The sequence below is a fragment of the Gorilla gorilla genome, chromosome 6, assembly GCF_029281585.2.
Source record: "Gorilla gorilla gorilla isolate KB3781 chromosome 6, NHGRI_mGorGor1-v2.1_pri, whole genome shotgun sequence".
NCBI lineage: Eukaryota > Metazoa > Chordata > Mammalia > Primates > Hominidae > Gorilla > Gorilla gorilla.
Window position 1 is genome coordinate 84084940 of NC_073230.2, and position 12314 is coordinate 84097253.

Here is a 12314-nt window from a genome sequence, read left to right on the forward strand (position 1 = left end):
GCCTGATGTCAGAAATTTGAGACCAGCCTGGTCCACGTGGTGAAACCCTGCCTCTACTAAAAATACAAAAGTTAGTAGGGCATGGTGGTGAGTGACTGTAATCTCAGCTACTCGGGAGGCTGAGGCAGGAGAATCGCTTGAACCTGGGAGGCAGAGGTTGCAGTGAGCTGAGATTGCACCACTGACCCCAGCCTGGGCAATAGAGTGAGATTCCATCTCAAAAAAACAAAACAAACACAGTACAAACCAAAAAACAAAACCCAGCTGGGTGCAGTGGCTCACGCCTGTCATCCCAGCATGTTGAGAGGCTTGAGTTGGGCAAATCACTTGAGGTCAAGAGTTCGAGACTAACCTGGTCAATATGGTGAGATCCCGTCTCTACTAAAATTACAAAAAAATTAGCTGGGAATGGTCACATGTGCCTGTAATCCCAGCTACTAGGGAGGCTGAGGCAGGAGAATCACCTCAACCTGGGAGATGGCAGTTGCAGTGAGCCAAGATGGCGCCACTGCACTCCAGCCTGGGCGACAGAGTGAGTGAGACTATGTCTCAAAGAAACGAAAAAAAAAAAAAAAGAAAAATCTCCAAGTATGTTTGGAAGAGGTTGACCAACTGCCCTGATTTTCCTGGGACCAAGGAGAATTTCAAGATGTAAGACTTTCATTTTTGAAACCAGGACATTATCCAGGAAGACAAGTTGGTCACAGGACTTTGAAACAATTTACTTATGTAAATCTATGAACTCTAAATACAGATCGAGTATTGTGAATGAAAATTAAGCATCCAAACTGAGATGTGCTATCATGTGTAAAATGAACCCTGTATTGCAAAGATTATTATGAAAAAACTTTAAAGTATTTTATTAATAATTTAAAAATATTGATTACATGTTGAAACACTTTTTTTTTTTTTTTTTCTGAGATGGAGTCTCACTCTGTCACCCAGGCTGGAGTACAGTGGCGCAATCTTGGCTCACTGCCACCTCTGCCTCCTGTGTTCAAGTGATTCTCCTGCCTCAGCCTCCTGAGTAGCTGAGATTACAGGCATGCGCTACCACGCCCAGCTAATTTTTTTTTACAGCAGAGACAGGGTTTCACTGTGTTGGCCAGGCTAGTCTGGAACCCCTGACCTCAAGTGATCTTCCCGCCTCGGCCTCCAAAGTGCTGGGATTACAGGCGTGAGCCCCCGCACCAACTTTTTTTTTTTTTCTTTTTTGAGATGGAGTCTTGCTCCCTCGCCCAGGCTGGAGTGCAGGAGCACCATCTTGGCTCATTGCAACCTCTGCCTCCCGGGTTCAAGCGATTCTCCTGCCTCAGGCTCCTGAGTAGCTGGAGCTACAGGCGCACGTCATCATGCCCAGCTAATTTTTGTATTTTTGGTAGAGACGGGGTTTCACCATGTTGACCAGGCTTGTCTCGAACTCCTGACCTCAGGTGATCTGCCTGCCTCAGCCTCACAAAGTGCTGGGATTACAGATGTGAACCACTGTGCCTGGTCAAAATGCTAATATTTTGGCAGCACTTTGGGAGGTCGAGGCAGGCGGATCACTTGAGTTCAGGAGTTTGAGACCAGCCTGGCCAACATGGTGAAACCAAACCCCATCTCCACTAAAAATACAAAAAAATTAACTTGGTGTTGTGGCGGGCGCCTATAATCCCAGCTACTTAGGAGGCTGAGCCAGGAGAATTGCTGAAACCCAGGAGGCAGAGGTTGCAGTGAGCCGAGATCATGCCACTGCACTCCAGCCTGGGCGACGGAGTGAGACTCTGTCTCAAAAAAAAAAAAAAAAAAAAATAGCAGAGTGAAGTCAGCACCCAATTCAACATGGCAGGTTCTAGAGAGGTTCAAATCATGATGGGGCCGGGTGCGATGAGGGGAGGTCTCTTCCGTTACAGGCTACCGTTAGTCCACACTTGGTCTGACCTAGTGGCCTTCTGTGCATGGCGGCTGCCCGGCATAGATTTTGATGATTTCCCATGTCACAAGCCCTGTCTTCACAAGGTGAGCTTCTGCAGCCTCCCTGTGGCTAAGATGCAGGCACATCAGACCTGTGTATGGCTCAGGTTCAGAAGTGAGCACAAGGTGCATGGATGGGATTTCAGAGAATGCAGCAGGGATTTGTCTGGTAACAATTACTGTATACTACATAGCTCACACTTAGTGGAGAAAAATGACAAAATAGCCCGGTGCAGTGGCTTATGCCTCTAAGCACGGTGGCTCATGCCTGTAATCCCAACAACTTGGGAGGCTGAGATGGGAGGATTGCTTGAGACCAGGAGTTTGTGACTAGCAAGATCCTGTCTTAAAACATTAAAAAAAAAAAAAAAAAAATAGCTGGGGATGGTGGCGCACGTCCGTTGTCCCAACTACTTGGGAGGCCGAGGCAGGAGAATCACTGGAACTGAGGAGTTCAAGGCTGCAGTGAGCTGTGATTGCACCACTGCACTGTTGTCTGGGCAGCCAGGCAGGACCCTGTCAGAAAGAATGAAAGAAAAGAAAGACAAAAGAAAGAAATGAAAGGCCAAAGAAAGAAAAGAAAGACGAAAGAAAGAAAAGATGAAAGAAAGAGAGAGAAAGAGAAAGAAAGAAAGAAAGAAAAAGAGAGAGAAAGAAAGAAAGAAAGAAGAAAGAAAAAGCAGGAAGGAAGGAAAATAGGAAATGACATTATATTAACTCATTAATTCTTCTTTTTTTTTTTTTTTTTGAGACGAAGCCTCACTCCATCACCCAGGCTGGAGTGCTGTAGCACAATCTCAGTCACTTCAACCTCCGCCTCAAGCAATTCTCATGCCTCAGCCTCCCGAGTAGCTGGGATTACAGGTGCACACCACAATGCCCAGTTAATTTTTTTTGTATTTTTAGTAGAGACGGGGTTTCACCATGTTGGCCAGGCTGGTCTGGAAGTCCTGATCTCAGGTGATCCTCCCGCCTCGGCCTCCCAAATTGCTGGGAGAATTCTACTTTTTTTTTTTGAGACAGGGTCTCACTCTTACCCAGGCTGGAGTGCAGTGGCGTCATCACAGTTCCCTGCAGCCTCAAGCGATCCTCCCACCTCAGCCTCACAAGTAGCTGGGTCTACAGGCACACACCACCACACCTGGCTAATATTTGTATTTTTTGGTAGAGATGGAGTTTCACCATGTTGCCCAGACTGGTCTCAAACTCCTGATCTCAAGTGATTCTCCCACGTCTGCCTCCCAAAGTGTTAGAATTACAGGTGTGGGCCACCGTGCCTGGCCTGAACTCACAAATTCTATAGGTTGCTAATTCAGACAGGGCCTGTGAGAACAGTTTGTCTTTGCTCTGTGGTATCTGGCCTTTACTTGGAAAGACCTGAATGCTGGCGGTGATTTGGATGCCTGGGGGCTGGGGTCGCCTGGAAGCTTCTTTACTCTGTGTCTGAAGCCTGGTTGACGGGTGCCTCTCTCCATGGGGCTAGGGCTTCTCACAGCTTGGCAGCTGGATTCCCAGAGAGGATATCGCAGGGAGAGTCTGGAGAGCAAATGTGCCAAGAAAGTCAGCTGGAAGCCACATGGCCTTTTATGAACTAACCTCAGAAATCAAGCTGGGTGCGGTGGCTGCTGGACGCAGTGGCTCGAGCCTGTAATCCCAGCACTTTGAGAGGCTGAGGTGGGTGGATCATTTGAGACCAGGAGTTTGACACCAGCTTGGCCAACATGGTGAAACTCCGTCTCTACTAAAAATACAAAAATTAGCTGGGTGTGGTGGTGCGTGCCTATAATCCCAGCACTTTGTGAGGCTGAGGTGCGCAGATCACTTGAGGCCAGGAGTTTGACACCAGCCTGGTCAAGATGGTGAAACTCTGTCTCTACTGAAAATACAAAAATTAGCCAGGTGTGGTGGTGCATGTCTACAGTCTCAGCTACTCGGGAGCTGAAGCATGAGAATTGCTTGAACCCAGGAGGCAGAGGTTGCAGTGAGCCGAGGTTGCGCCCCTGCACTCCAGCCTGGGCAACGGAGCAAGACTCCATCTCAAAACAACACACAAAAAAAGAAATCATAGGGATGACACCTGCATGGTATTCTCTGGGTTGAAACATGTACAACCCCAGCTTGAGTTAGGGGAGGGGGCTGATATAGTCTGAATATTTGTCCCCTCTAAATCTCGTGTTGAAATGTGATCCCCAGTATTGGAGATGAGGCCAAGTGGGAGGTGTTAGGGTCATGGGGGCAGATGCCTCATGAATGGCTTGGTGCCCTCCCTGTGGTAATGAGTGAATTCTTGCTCTATTCACTCATTCTTTCAAAGAGCTGGATCTTTGAAAGAACCTGGCATGTCTGTTGCTCACCACGTGATCTTGTCGGCCCCCCTTCATCTTCCACTATGATAGGAAGCTTCCTGCGGTCCTCACTAGCAGCAGATGCTGGCACCATGCTTCTTGTACAGCCTGCAGAACCACGAGCCAAATACACCTCTTTCCTTTATAAATCACCCAGCCTCAGGTATTCCTTTATAGCAACAAAAACAGACTAAGACAGGGTCATAGACCCTGCTTCTTGATGGAGGAGGACAAAGTTACTTTGCAGAAGAGCATGTTGGATGAAGTTACTTTTGTAGCCATTTTGGGAAAATACAACTTGACATTTAGAAAGGTGAAGTCCTGGAGAAGGTGTGGCTGTGGAAGCTGCCACAGCTTCATTTTCTTCCTTCCTTCCTTCCTTCCCTCCTTCCTTCCTTCCTTCCTTCCTCCCTCCCTCTCTCCTTCCCTCCCTCCCTCTCTCTCTTTTTTTTGAGACAGAGTCTTGCTCTGTTGCCCAGGCTGGAGTTCAGTGGTGTGATCTCAGCTCACTGCAATCTCCGCCTCCTAGATTCAAGTGATTTTCATGCCTTAGACTCCCAAGTAGCTGGGACTACAGGCGCCCACCACCACACCCGGCTAATTTTTGTATAGCGGAGATGGAGGTTCACCATGTTGGCTAGGCTGGTCTCGAACTCCTGACCTTAAGTGATCCACCCACCTCAGCCTCCCAAAGTGCTGGGATTACAGGCATCAGCCACTGTGCCTGGCCCACAGCTTCATTTTCTTATCAGGACAGTTCTGCCCCATGGTGCTGGGTAAGGGTCCTATAACTTTAAGCCTAGACTTTATTTCTTCAGCTTTCCAAAAGATCCTGTTCTCTGTTCAATGTTTTAAAATTAAGCTTTTTGGCTGGGTACTATATAGCTCATGTCTGTAATCTCCGCACTTTGGGAGGCCAAGGTGGGAGGATCGCTCGAGGCCAGGAGTTTGAGACAAGTTTGGCCAATACAGTGAAAGCCTGTCTCTATAAAATAAATAAATAAAATTAGGCTTGTTATCTTAAGATAATTGTAGATTCACTTGCAATTGTAAGACATTAATACCCAGAGAGCCCTCGTGCCCTTCATGCAATTTCCCCCAATGGTAACAGCTTGCAAAACTGTAGTACAATCTCACAACCAGGAAATTGCCTTTGATACCATCCACTGAACTTATCCAGGTTCTACCAGTTTTACATGTAATTGTGTGTGTGTGTTTAGTTCCATGCAATTTACTCAGTACTCTAAAAATAGACTCTTCATCTTACAATGTTTTTAAATTTACAGAAAAATTGTTAAGACAGTAGGATTCGCATATATCCTGTACCATTTCCCCCTTTTATTAACATATTACACTGGTATAGTATATTTGTTACCGTTAATGAACTGAAATTAATACATTGTAATTAACTGAAGTCCATACTTTAGTTAGATCTCCTTAATTTTTACCAATTTCCTTTTTCTTTTCTTTTTTTTTTTCTTTCTTTTTTTTTTTGAGACAGAGTTTCACTCTTGTTGCCCAGGCTGGAGTGCAATGGCGCGATCTTGGCTCACCGCAACTTCCGTCTCCCGGGTTCAAGTGATTCTCCTGCCTCAGCCTCCCGAGCAGCTGGGATTACAGGCATGCGCCACCACCCTGGCCAATTTTGTATTTTTAGTAGAGACGGGGTTTTCTCCATGTTGGTCAGGCTGGTCTTGAACTCCCGACCTCAGGTGATCCACCCACCTCAGCCTCCCAAAGTGATGGGATTATAGGCGTGAGCCACCGCGCCCGGCCCAATTTCCTTTTTCTGTCTGAAGATCCCATCCGTGACACCATGTGACATTTAGTAGTAATGTCTTCTTGGGCTCTTCTTGGCTGTGATAGTTCACAAAAAAAAATTAATTTTCTTTGAGACAGTCTCACTCTGTCACTCAGGCTGGAGAGTAGTGGTGTGATCATAGCTCACTGCAGCCTCAATCTCCTGGGCTCAAGTGATCCTCCCTCCTCAGCCTCCCATATTTTTAATACAGACAGGGTTTCACCATGTTGGCTAGGCTGGTCTTGAACTCCTGACCGCAGGTGATCCGACCTCAGGTGATCTGCCTGCCTCGGACTCCCAAAGTGCTGGGATTACTGGTAGGAGCCATCACACTTGGCCAGTTTACTTGATATTTTAAAAATAAATTCCTCTGCTATGTAAACTGACCAGAATGGATTCTATTGATTGCAACTAAGACCCATAACTGATGCAGTTGGCAGTCAAGCCTCACGCTGGCTAATTTTGTGTGTGTGTGTGTGTGGTAGAAATGGAGTCTTGCTATGTTGCCCAGGCTGGTCTCAAACTCCTGGCCTCAAGTGATCCTCCTGCCTTGGCTTCCCAAAGAGCTGGGATGACGGTTGTGAGCCACCACACCTGGTCAGTTTACTTGACATATTAAAAATAAATTTCTGGCCAGGTGAGGTGGCTCACACCTGTAATCCCAGCACTTTGGGAGGCCAAGGCGGGTGGATCACTTGAGGTCAGGAGTTCGAGACCAGCCTGGCCAATATGGTGAAACCCCATCTCTACTAAAAATACAAAAATTAGCTGGATATGGTGGCACATGCCTGTAATTTCAGCTACTCGGGAGGCTGAGGCGGGAGAATGGCTTGTACCCTGGAGGCAGAGGTTGCGGTGAGCCAAGATCGTGCCACTGCACTCCAGCCTGGGCGATAGAGCAAGAATTCGTCGCAATAAATAAATAAATTCATTCATTCATTTCTTTGCTATGTGACTGACCAGAATGGATTCTGTTGCTTGCAGCTAAGACCCATAACTGTTGTACTTGGCATTCAAGGCTCACTGTGGTGTGGTCTTTGCTTATATCTCTGGTCCCATCTGCCACCATTCCCAGCCTAGTACTTTACCCTCCAGTGAAAGATCGCTCTCCCTCTTCCATACTCTCTCATGGCCTCTGACCCTTGTATAGGCTGACAGATCCATATTTATTTCACCTCTGTCATCACCTCCTCCGGGAAGCTTTCTGTGATTTTTCCCAGCAGTGTGGGGTACCTGCCTCTCATCTGTATGTCCACAGTTCTTTGGGGCAGGGCCATATGCTCGTTAAGATCATGGTCTCTGGCCAGGTATGGTGGCTCATGCCTGTAATCTCAGCACTTTGGGAGGCCAAGCTGGCGGATCACTTTGAAGTCAGGAGTTCAAGACCAGACTGGACAATATGGCAAAACCCCTCTACTAAAAATACAAAAATTAGCTGGGTGTGGTGGTGTATGCTTGTAATCCCAGCTACTTGGGAGGCTGAGGCAGGAAAATCACTTGATCACTTGAACCTAGGTGGCGGAGGTTGCAGTGAGTGGAGATTGTACCACTACACTACAGCCTGGGCGACAGAGACTGTCTCAAAAAAAAAAAGGCCGGGCGCTGTAGCTCACGCCTGTAATCCCAGCACTTTGGGAGGCCTAGGCGGGCAGATCACAAGGTCAGGAGATTGAGACCATCCTGGCTAACACGGTGAAACCCCGTCTCTACTAAAAAATACAAAAAATTAGCTGGGCATGGTGGCGGGTGCCTGTAGTTCCAGCTACTCTGGAGGCTGAGGCAGGAGAATGGCGTGAACCCAGGAGATGGAGCTTGCAGTGAGCCGAGATCGCGCCACTGCACTCCAGCCTGGGCAACAGAAGGAGACTCCACCTCAAAAGAAAAAAAAAAAACACAAAAAACAAACAAACAAAAAAAGGCCGGGGGGCGTGGTGGCTCATGCCTGTAATCTCAGCACTTTGGGAGGCTGAGGTGGACAGATCATGAGGTCAGGAGTTCGAGACCAGCCTGGCCAACATGGTGAAACCTTGTCTCTGCTAAAAATACAAAAATTAGCCAGGTGTGGTGGCGGGCGCCTGTAATCCCAGCTACTTGGGAGGCTGAGGCAGGAGAATTGCTTGAACCTGGGAGGCGGAGGTTGCAGTGAGCTGAGATCCTCCCATTACACTCCAGCCTGGGTGACAAGAGCAAGACTCCATTTCAAAAAAAAAAAAAAAAAATCGTGGTCTCTGATGTCAGACATAGCTGAGTTCTGACACTGCCTTCTTCTAGCTGCATGGTTTTAGGCATGTTGTTTATTTTTTATTTATATTTTTATCTTATTTTATGATTATTTTTATTATTATTTTTTGACAGAGTCTCGCTCTGTCACCCAGGCTGGAGTGCAGTGGCGTGATCTCAGCTCAATGCAACCTCCGCCTCCCAGGTTCAAGCAATTCTCCTGCCTCAGCCTCCTGAGTAGCTGGGACTACAGGCGCATGCCACCACACCCAGCTAATTTTTGTATTTATAGTAGAGACGGGGTTTCACCATGTTGGCCAGGCTGATCTTGAACTCCTGACCTCAAGTGATCTGCCTGCCTTGGCCTCCTAAAGTATTTTATTATTTATTTTTTTACAAAAGAGATGGAGGTTTTACTAAGTTGCCCAGGCTGGTCTTGAATTCCTGGACTCAAGCAATCCTCCCGCTTTGGCCTCCCAAAGTGCTGGGATTACGGTCATGGATGTGATTACCACCACACCCGGCCTGAACACACTGTTTAATCTCTGTGAATGCTCTTTTCCTCCTAGGTAAAATAGCATAATAAGAGTTCCTGACTCATAGGTTGCAACAAAAACTGAAGAAAATGCTAAAAAGCGCACAGCATGGCCGGGCGCAGTGGCTCACGCCTGTAATCTCAGCACTTTGGGAGGGTGAGGTGGGTGGATCACGAGGTCAAGAGATTGAGACCATCCTGGCCAACATGGTGAAACCCCGTCTCTACTAAAAATACAAAAATTAGCTGGGCGTGGTGGTGCGCGCCTGTAATCCCAGCTACTCGGGAGGCTGAGGCAGGAGAATCGCTTGAACCTGGGAGGCGGAGGTTGCAGTGAGCCGAGATTGCACCACTGCACTCCATCCAGCCTGGTGACTTGAGTGAGACTCCGTCTCAAAAAAAACAAAAGCAAACAGCACACAAATTAGGCCCATGGTCAATGTTAGCTGTGGTCATTCCTATGGTCATGCCCAGAAGCCCTGACTTGTCATTCATCGCATGAAGTTGAAATGGTCCGATTCCATGGGGGCTGTCACTTCCCTTATACCAGTTGCTTAGCTCCAGGATGGCAGAGGCCACTCCTTTTTCATCTTTCTATTCTCAGAGTTGACCTAAAAATAGGTGTTTGTCAAGTGGCCTAAATGGATTACCCACCCCAGCTCCTGTAGTTCCTGCCACATGGGACACCATGAGAATCTTCTTTTCTAGCTCTGTGCCAGGAAAGCTTTTGCTGCCTCCGAAGACCTGGGAAGTTTTCTCCTTGGGGACAATTAGGCAACATGGCTCAAGGGCTGCTGCTGGTATCTGGAGTCTGTTAGCCTGGGTCCCTTCCCTTCCCCTTCCCTTCCCCTTCCCTTCCCCTCCCCTTCTCCTCTCCTTCCCCTCCCCTTCTCCTCTCCTTCCCCTCCCCTTCCCCTCTCCTTCCCCTCCCCTTCCCCTTCCCCTCGCCCTCCCCTCCCCCTTCCCCTCTCCCTCCCCTCCCCTTCTCCTCTCCTTCCCCTCCCCTTCTCCTCTCCTTCCCCTCCCCTTCCCCTCTCCTTCCCCTCCCCTTCCCCTTCCCCTCGCCCTCCCCTCCCCCTTCCCCTCTCCCTCCCCTCCCCCTTCCCCTCCCCCTCCCTTTCCCTTCCCCTCTCCCTCCCCTCCCCTCCTCTTTCTTTCTTTCTTTCTTTCTTTCTTTCTTTCTTTCTTTCTTTCTTTCTTCTCTCTCTCTCTCTCTCTCTCTCTCTCTCTCTCTTTCTTTCTTTCTTTCTTTCTTTCTTTCTTTCTTTCATCTCTTCTTTCTTTCTCTTTCTTTCTCTCTTTCTTTTTTTTTTTTTGGAGTCTCACTCTGTTGCCCAGGCTGGAGTGCAGCAGCACGATCTCGGCTTACTGCAACCTCTGCCTTCCAGGTTCAAGCGATTCTCCTGCCTCAGCCTCCCAAGTAGCTTGGAGCTTGGACTACAGGCGCCTGCCACCTCGCCCGGCTAATTTTTTGTATTTTTAGTAGAGACGGGGTTTCACCGTGTTAGCCAGGATGGTCTCAATCTCCTGACCTCGTGATCCACCCACCTCGGCCTCCCAAAGTGCTGGGATTACAGGCGTGAGACACCACACCCAGCTAATTTTTGTATTTTTAGTAGAGATGGAGTTTTACCATGTTGGTCAGGCTGGTCTTGAACTCCTGACTTTAGATGATCCATCCACCTTGGCCTCCCAAAGTACTGGGATTACAGGCATGAGCCACTGCACCCAGTCTAACCTGGGTTTCAATCCCAGCTGTGTGGCTTGCATCCTGTGTGAACCTTGGTGGAGTTATTTCCCTCTCTGTGCCTCATTTCCTTATCTGCTAGTTTGGCCTGACACACAGGACCGGCTACATAATTTGCAGGGCCCGTTCCAAAATTAAACTTGAGGGCTCTTGTTGAAAAATTATTAAGGATTTCAAAATGGCCACCGTACAGCATGAAACCAAGTGTGTAATTGCATGGCTCATGCCCCCTGAGACCGGCTCTGCTGACACTCACCCAGAGTGCATGCTGGTTTTTTCCTATCTTGCCCAGTGCTCTGTCCACAGTCCCTAGAACAGTAGGTACAGACTGAATACATGTTTATTGAATAGGCCGGGTGCAGTGGCTCATGCCTGTAATCCCAGCACTTTGGGAGGCTGAGACGGGTGAATCACGTGAGGTCAGGAGTTCGAGACCAGCCTGGCCAACATGGCGAAACTCCGTCTCTACTAAAAATACAAAAAGTAGCTGGGTGTGGTGGCTCATGCCTGTAATCCCAGCTACTCAGGAGGCTGAGGCGGGAGAATTACTTGAACCTGGGAGGTGGAGGTTGCAGTCAGCAGACATCGAGGCACTGCACTCCAGCCTAGGTGACAGAGCAAGACTCCATCTAAAAAAAAAAAAGTTTATTGAATAAACAAACAAACAAACAAACAAATAAATAACTAAATGGAGGCTGGGAGAAGTGGCAGCTGGTGGGGTTGGGGATGGCACAGGGCTCTCATCTCTGCCAGTCTCCTCTCTGGGACTCAGTTTCTTCTTTCTCTCTTTCTTTTTTTTTTTTTTTTTTTTTTTGAGATAGAGTCTCGCTGTTGTCCAGGCTGGAGTGCAATGGCGCAATCTTGGCCCATTGCAACCTCTGCCTCCCAGATTCAAGCGATTCTCCTGCCTCAGCCTCCCAAGTAGCTGGGATTACAGGTGCCAGCCACCATGCTCGGCTAATTTTTGTATTTTAAGTAGAGATGGGGTTTCACCATGTTGGCCAGTCTGGTTTCAAACTCCTGACCTCAGGTGATCTGCCCATCTCTGCCTCTCAAAGTGCTGGGATTACAGGTGTGAGCCACCACGCCCAGCTGGGACTCAGTTTCTTTATCTGTAAACTAGAAGGGGTGGCCTGTGATCTTGAATCTTCTTCTAGGTCTCTAGTTCCATGCCACCATCACTCAAAACAAATCTGAGCTCCCCTTTTGGGATTTGCCATCAGAGGTGGCAACACTTTCTTCTGACTTTTTGTTACCCATGGCTTGGTTATAAAAAACAGACAAGGCCGGGTATGGTGGCTCAAGCCTGTAATCCCAGCACTTTGGGAGGCCGAGGTGGGAGGATCACTTGAAACCAGTAGTTCAGGACCAGCCTGGGCAACAAAGCAAGACCCCATCTCTACAAAATGTAATAATAAAAAAAGAAATAAGCTGGTTGTGATGACAGGTGCCTCAACAACTCAGGAGGCTGAGGCAGGAGGATTGCTTAAGCATAGGAATTTGAGGTTGCAGCGAGCTATGCTCCTGCCACTGCACTGGAGCGTGAGTGAAACAGCCAGACTCTATCTCTAAAAGAAAATATTAAAATTTTAAAAAAATTAGTTGGGTGTGGCAGCACACACCTGCATCCCAGCTACTCAGGAGGCTAAGGCAGGAGGATCACTTGAGGCCAGGAATTGGAGGTTGCAGTGAGCTGTGATCACACCACTG